The sequence below is a fragment of the Cyanistes caeruleus genome, chromosome 10 (assembly GCF_971803275.1).
Source record: "Cyanistes caeruleus chromosome 10, bCyaCae1.hap1.1, whole genome shotgun sequence".
Taxonomy (NCBI): Eukaryota; Metazoa; Chordata; class Aves; order Passeriformes; family Paridae; genus Cyanistes; species Cyanistes caeruleus.
This window is the reverse complement of record NC_141710.1, coordinates 8,436,593-8,444,511: the sequence shown is the minus strand read 5'-3', so window position 1 is coordinate 8,444,511 and position 7,919 is coordinate 8,436,593. Positions and strand designations below refer to the sequence as shown.

At 45.5% G+C, this 7,919-nt stretch overlaps 1 long non-coding RNA gene across 1 annotated transcript; it reads left to right on the top strand.

Moving 5' to 3' along the window:
* The first annotated feature begins 261 nt into the window (after positions 1–261).
* LOC147651280 (uncharacterized) lies at positions 262–6,090 on the top strand. The gene is made up of 3 exons (XR_015274437.1): positions 262–485; positions 4,190–4,276; positions 5,979–6,090. It is a non-coding gene; the product is annotated as an uncharacterized LOC147651280 (long non-coding RNA).
* Positions 6,091–7,919: the final 1,829 nt, after the last annotated feature.

The window sequence follows — 7,919 nt, the reverse complement described above, 5'->3', positions numbered from 1 at the left end:
GATACAGAGACACTGAAGGCTGCTGAGACCACCCTTCCATCATGCCAGAGCATTGCTCTGCATCTGGATAAATTCCTGCCAGGTTTTCACTGTGTCAGAATGAGGATTTTTCCTTTCCCTTCCTATTCCTGACACAAACATTTCCATTAAAATCTTCTTGTAAAACTCAGCCTCAGGGAAACATCTAGCTTGGAGGGGGGGAAAAAGATCTCAAGGTGATTGATTTCAGTTGTGCAGCTCCTACAGGCACCTGGAAAGGGGAGGTTTGGAGGCAGAAAGCAGGCAGCAGCTGTGGCTGAAGCTACCTGGGAGGCCTGGGAGCAGGGAAGGAGCTGGCCAAGGCACAGAGCCACCACCCAGAGCATGCTGCCTGCATGCCAGCTTGGCTGCAGCTTCAGCAGGAATTCAGGTAGAACGCTGTTGAGCTTCCCTGTCCGAGTTGTGCTGCTCAGGGGCTCACACCAGTGTTTGGCTGTTACCCACAGGTGAGGTTTCTAAGGGGAAGGCTGTGTAACCTGGTACTTGGGCCAAGTGGAAGGGAGCTATGGCAGAGGGATGCAGCTGGAATAGGGCTAGAGAGATGTTCCACATGTCCACACCGTGTCCACATCTTGCTGTGTGGTGGTTGGTTGAGCTGGGCTTGTTGTGCCTTAAAACTATGTAAACTGATAACTGGCTAATTGCTCAAAAAGGCTGGGTTTTTGGCAATAAGGAGCACTCCTTTGCACCTGCCTGGGGTCCCTGCCTCGCTCATTGTCACAACATTTAGCATATAGCACAGAGCTTGTAGCACCTTCTGAATGGTTTCTTTAATAGCAGGCCTGACTTGAAGTAGGTCAACTGAAAAATGAGTAAATTACACTTGCGAAAATGCATTAGGAGCTGCGCTGTGCATAAATCTAACTGCCATTTAGTAGAGGTCATAACAAATTAGAAATTATAGTTTTAAGTAGAAAAGTTTTCCAGGCTGTGGCTGGTGAAGCAGGCTCTGCCTCTGGGCTCTTTGCCTGCCCCAGTGTTGCTCCTCCACCTCACTTGGACAGCTCCAAGAGCAGCTCACCACAAAGCTTCGTGTGTCAGACCTCCCGTCCTTTCTGCTTTTAAGGCGAGATTATTCCATAAAACCTCGTTCCTTGGTGCACTCCTTATAAGAAGGATTAATGCAGCTACCTCTAGCAAAGGGACAAGGAGTGCAGACACTCTTCTGAAAGGCAGAACCTGCAGCTTATGCCAATATGGTATTTTCAAAATCGCTGTTTTGAGGTTGGAAGCCTTTGAAATCCTTCCAACGTTGGTCACTGAACAGCCAAACTCTCGAACTTTCAAATCTTGCTCTTTTTCTTTATAATGGGGGTGGGAAGGTATTCAGATAAAATACAATTTCAGCAATGAAACTGTAAAGTATTTTTTACTTTCTTTTTAGAGGAAAAAAGACAAAACGCCCCAAGACCCCAACTTTTCAAAGCTATAATCTGAACATACCCAGCCAGAAATGCCAGCAAATCTGTTTCCTTAAGGGTATTCTTTAGTCACCAACTAACATTTTAAAGACCAAGTCTCCAAGAAAAGAAAAAGAGTTTAATATAAATATGTTGGGTGAGTTGAAATGCCAAATACTTTGAAATATACATTTTAAAAAAATAATTAGCGTTTTCTTGTTCTCAGGCTTGTATTTTCTGGGCCAAGCACCTTCATACTGCAGAAAATCAATTCTTTTTCCTCCTCTCTCTCTCCTCCCACTTAATTTGAACATTATTCTCTTTCCCCAGTATGGTTCTTGTTATGCTGTCTGCCAGGCATGCCTCCTCCTCCAAACACAGACAAAACCTGCAATGTATTTAAAAATAAATGCTTGTTATGCCCTGGCACCCATGCACATCCCGCTCTTGGGTTCCTCTGGAGGGCAAGAAGCACTTGATTTTCTTTGAAACACAGTCAAGAAAATGCCTTTAAAAAGTGCCTGCCTCTGAACTCCTTTCCAGGTGTTTCTTTTCCAGACAATGTGGATGTCGGGATGCCCAGGCAGGGATGGTCCCGCAGCATGTGCTGCTGACACCAGTGAGATAAGCAAGTTTAATAAAGCACAGTGTGTCAGTGTTGTGCCTATGCCGCTAAGCACAGTCACTGGGAGGTCCTGAGTATGGCCAGGGGCAGCTGGGAAGGAAGGTTTTTAATTGCTGCCCAAGTCCATGTTATATTACTTTCACCAGAGGTAAAGGTATGTGAGCCTGGAAAACTTCTGTTTAACACTGTGGCTGCTGGAGCTTCTTCACGCTTTCACAGTGAGAAAATTCACCCTGGAACCCCAGCAGGGAATGTGAAACCCCCACCTTGCTTTATTACATCCTCTGGTACAGCAGAACCACGCTTTGCAGTGGTGAGAAGCTTCTCAGCTGTTTGCATCTCCCCCTCCTTTGCCCCAGCTGCTCTGTGGTGAGTTTGCCATCCTCCTTCTCGCTGCAGCAATTTCTAACACAGGGGTGATGCCACCACTAAAGTCCTCTTTCTGCTTCAGGGGCCATCCTGCACAATTGCATGTTGCTGACCCATATCCTTAATTCTCCACAAAATCATTAAAAAGAAAGCTATAATAATTCTGCTTCAGGTTAAATTTTGAATGCAGGGAGGCAGTTAGAGTTGTAGACATCCAGCAGTTTCATTTAAAATCTTTCATTAAATAGTATTTTGATATCTGCCCTTGTTCTCATGCCAAAACATGTATTTTGGGGCATAATTGTATGAACTTCTGAGGGAAAGAAGGAAGAGGTAAGACTGTGTCACAAGGCAGAAGTACCTCTGCATCCTCAACGACTCAAGTAGAAGCCAAGGCCTGGCTGGCACTCCATTTCTGAGCAAACTCCACAAATTTCCAGTGGGATTGGAACAGAGGCACACAGAGATGGGCAGGAGGCTAGGGCTGCATTCCAAATCATGTGCTGCTGCTGGGTTTTCATCCTTGCTTGCTTTTGGGGTTTTCAACCTTGTTAATGGAAAGAGCACTGAGGGTTATGGGTGTGTAGGATCCTGGGGAGGAATAATCCCTCTGCCCAGGAGCTCTGCTGGGGCCTGAGCTGCAGGAGGTGGCTTTGGCCAATTTATGGAGAGAGGAAAATGAATGGGAATATTCTCTGACTTGCCAAGGCTTTGCCACAGGAATCCTTTGCGGGTCTGGAGCTCTTTGGCAGAGCACAGAGAGCCTTCAATGCAGGCACATATCGCAGCAGATGGCTGTGTCTGTGCATTCAAGGCTTCTCTCAGAATCACTGCTGTGCTGTGACTTTAAACTGATGCTTTTCGTGCTCCTGTGTTTTGGCATGGTGGGTCCTGCCTGTGTAACAGAGGAGGATTGTCCTGGGAAGGAGTGAGACAATGGGGAATGGAAAAGCATCTTTGCTGGAATACAGCAGAATACCTGTCTGGAAAGAGAAGAATCAATGCTGCAATCAGCATGGTCAGGCCTGTGCACCACTGACTGTCAAGTACAGGACTACAGTCTTCTGGTTTAATTTTGATTTTAGCATTTCAGACCCTGTCCCCTGCCTCAGTGCCCAGCCCTGCTCTGGGCAGCATGGGCTGGCCTGGATAGCTCCCTTGGGAAAATGATGAACCTTTCCTCTACACAGGGAGAAGGCAGGGTGGTGCAATGCTGATCACAGTTTGGATAAGTACTAGTCTCTCTTTGCCTATTTTTCTCAGCAACCATCAATTGCAACTCATTCACCACTTCAAAGAGAGAGCAGAGACAGGCATGAAACTCTTGGGAGCACCTTTCTTTTTTGCTGTGTGCAAGTTGTTAATTGCTATTATATGTTTAGTCACTTGGATTGTACATTATCAGAAATCAGAGCCATGCAAAATCAGGTTGATAAATGCATTATCAGTAGCAAAATGCATCCAGCATTTGTGTACGTGTTCTTTTTTTGCACAGGTACTTCAACAGCAATTTATCCTCTTCAGTTACTCAGTGGAGTAGCAGAGGATGAAGTAATGATTGTTAATGATGGGTAAATTACTGCCCAGGCTGCTGAATCCCATGTGTTTTTGTTACCTATTAAGGGTTATCTGTTGAATATTCCTCCACAGGGGACTGAGAGAAAACTGGCCCTTCTGATCCAGGTTACCAACAATCTTGTGTCTGAACAGAGTCAGCTCTACTTAAAATCTAACTTCTTCCATATGTCACTTCCAGATGATCCAAAGAGAAGTGCTTACAGATGCCTGAGCTGAGGAGAACAGCAAGGGAAAGGGCATTACATGCATCCCTCTCGTCAGGAAGGTTTGTCACACTGCCAAACCCCCAGAACACTGGAGTTTCCAAACCCAGTTTCTCTCTCCCTCTAAATCAGCTCAGTGTGCCGTGCAGAAAAGCACTCTGAGGGGCAGTGTCCTTGACAGAGCGAGTACAGCTGGCTTATTTTTAATTGAAAATAACGAACTAAATGTTCTGCATAGGAGAGGAAGCTCAAAACGCTGCTGCTGCAGGGCCAGACCTGACACTGGTGGAGTGGACCCCATGTTGCCTTGGGCACTCTTCTCCCCTGGAGCTCCTTGCTGTCCCCCTCCCTCCCTGCTCGCTGTCTTTGGGCAGCAATAGGGCTGGGAATTTGTGTTCCAAGCCTTTCCCGACCCCATCCTGCACTGCTTTACTGCTGACCCTAATCCCAGCCCCAGGTGGCTCAGCCCTTCCGTGGGGCTGCTCCTTCTGCCCCCTTCCCTCTCCCTGCCTGACCTCCCACGCACTCAGATGTGCTCCACTGGTGCATTTGGGTTTATGTGCTTCTTTGGAGTCAGAAGAGTAAGCAGAAAAATAGCTGCTGTAAGAAGTTACCTGACTTGTCCTTTTCTGTGTGGCTTGGCTGCTGTCCCAGCTCACCAGAGCAGGCTCAGCAGTGCCCAAGCCTCCCAGGCTCTGGCATCTGCCTGGAGAGAGGTTTGCCTGTGGTAATGTGCTCAATGGCTCTCAGTCTGAGCACTGACGAATGCAAAACACCCTGGAAAAAACTGCAGGCCTTGGGTACTTAACTCTTTGGTGATCATGGAACAAGCAGCCAATAACTGTGAAAACCTGAATGTTTCCTTTTTTATTGCTGACTTAAGAGAGAAGTCAAATCTGACTTCCCAGCCTCATTTAGAAAATCTGTGTAGACAACTAGTCTTGTCTGCATAAGATACAGCCATTTACTTCCCTCTTTTTGCTCTATTTCAGGTTAAATACCCTAGAATGCATAGATTTACAATGTGCTACATTAGAGAGTTGCCAGTTTTCAGGTCCTAGCAAGGATTAATCTGTGGAGACACTGTCCCATGGACCTACTTCCAGGGAGAATTGCTGAGTTGACTTGCAGAATCATGTGTTGTATGTAAGCTTCATTTGCAGTGAGATTTATCTCAGGTGGCAGTATCTCCTGCCTGCAATATGAAAGACATCCACAGGCTTGTGTCACCGAGTAAAAGTGACAGAAAAGCTAAAAAATGCCCTAACCTCTCTACTGCTAATGTCTGGCAACAAGCTAGGGGATGGCTGAGGGGAATTAAGGCAGCATTTCTCCCCTGTGCATCCCCAGGCAGAGGTAGAGAGGGCACCTGGAGCATGGAGTTTGTGTCAGAACTACAAACCTTGTGAGGATTTCCAGGTCTGATCAGCAATATGAATGCTGGCACATAATTTTTATGCCCCAAAAGATATAACAACGTGTTAGAAAAGCCTATTATAAGTTCCAGCCTGTGTACAGGGTGTGCATGCCATGAGCACCTTAGCTGTTGTCTGTGTGAAAAGGCATGAGCTCCTCTGTGAACTTCAGCTGATCTTTGGTTCTTCCTCTAGCAATCAAGTACATTGTTTCATTTTTTTGGACAGTACCCACATCACTGACGGGCACTTCATAAATACAACTAAATCCATCCTGGCAGGCTTCATCTCTAATTTTACAATGTGGTTTTCTGTGTCAGATGACTACACTTTATCCTATCTGTTTTAGCAGCAGCAGCCAGCATGATTCAGGTTTATTCTCCTATCAATCATACATGCCATGCATTCAAAATAACCAACTCTGCTGTCTGGAGGGCTGTACAGTGCTCCTGAAGCAGCAGGTGAGGTGCTTTAATCCAGGATTCCCATTATGAAGATGGTGCAATCAATCCATCTGACTTCTTAATACCTCTGTGTGGGTTTTTTCCCCTCAGTGACTAGGAGTGACTCATTGCAACTTCCCTGAATTGCTCTGGAGAAACAGCCTGCTTATCTGTGATGCTTGTCCTGCTTCTGTTCCTCTCAGAGGGTGAGTGACAGGTCAGTCCCTGCCTGCCTTACCCCAGGTCTGGCTGCAGGGACAGGCAGCGGTGTGGAGCTGCTGTGCCCTCCCAGGAGATTGGCTGGGCCAGCCTTGGCACTGAGGAGCTGTTGGAAGACATTCTGCAGCTGTGGTTGGGCTCTTGGTGCACAGAGGGCCAAAGGTTTTGCTGGGGTTTTTTTTACTGTGCTCCCCTTTGCTCCCTGTGAATGCTCTCCTTTGGCAAGCGGGAATGTTCAGAAAAAAACGTCTGGAGCTGCTGGGTGAGAAGAAAACCATATCAACAATTGATTTGAATGGGAATAACAATTGTTGATGGGAGGTCAAGGCTATGGTACATCATGTCTAATAGTTGTTTATCTTCCATAGTTTTTTCAGACTGTTTCCTCACTATTTTTTTAATGGAAAATCTGGGGGTGGTTCTTTCCTTTCTGCTTGTAATTTCTCAGTTTAGTTAAACCCACAAAAATGCTGAGAGAAATTGCTTAATCCCACAGAAGTCTGTCATCATCTCTCAGCTTGATATAAATTTTTGTTTGATTTTTGAGGAAACTGTTGTTTAAAGTGCTTTTTAGGCCGTGACAGAAGATGGTATCTGTACGTGTTACGGAAAGTTTTTAATAAGTACAACTGACATATTGCAAAACTGGTGTTCTGCATGTTCAGCTTTTAGACACAGGTCAAGGAAACCTCCTAGAGAGTCTGGCTCAGCAGGCTCCATGTGCTGTGCCTGGGCTAGCACAGGTTTCACCACACATCACTCCTAGAAGTACATGTCTGTGAGGCTCTTGCTTTCTGTTATGCCTTTAAAAATCAAAGCTCCTGCTCTCAGTGCAAAGATCAGCTTCCAGGCTTTGGTGCAGCCTGCTCCAACTATGTTCTCCCTTGTTACTTCTCCTAAAATCACCTTTTTTCAAAGTGTATATTGTGTTCTGAGTGGTTGCAGGTTTGGCAATAACCTGTCTATGCCCTTGGCAGGACAATATCTGTAGCAGAACACAAAGATGTATAAAGGCCCTGGCTTCCCAGAAGAGATGTTGATAAGAGCAATGTCATGATTCAAACATGCCAAAATGTCCATGATTCAACATCCATTGCTGATCTCTGGAAGTCATCATCATACCTGTCAAACAGTCAAGGTTTTTCCAGCTCACCACTAAGTTTTTTTCCCAAAGTGTTTTTCCATTCAAGTTTTTTTCTTAAACTGCTGTTGTGCACAGAGCCTCTTAATTAGATCTTTCTTTCAAGTCTGTTAATTTATTAAAAGGGCCTTCTGTACTAACTGAATAACCACCATATCCCTTTGCTTTAGCCTTCCATTCATCCAAAAAACCTGCTTTTAACCGTGGCAGGTATTTGAGTTCAAGTCATCACCTAATCTAGAAACATGAGGTGATCTTGTCCATAGCACTTGGATCCTTATGCCTGTACTTCAGACCCACAGCTGACACTGAGCTGAACCTGCTATTGTGTTCTCTCTCTAGCATCCTGAAAACATCTGGTCTCTTGTGACCAAACTGAGTAACAAGCAAAACTCAGGGCTGGGTTTGGTTGGGTTTTTTTTGGTTGGTTGGGTTTTTGTTATTGTTTTTCTTTTGTTTGTTTGGGGGTTTTATTTGTTTGTTTTGG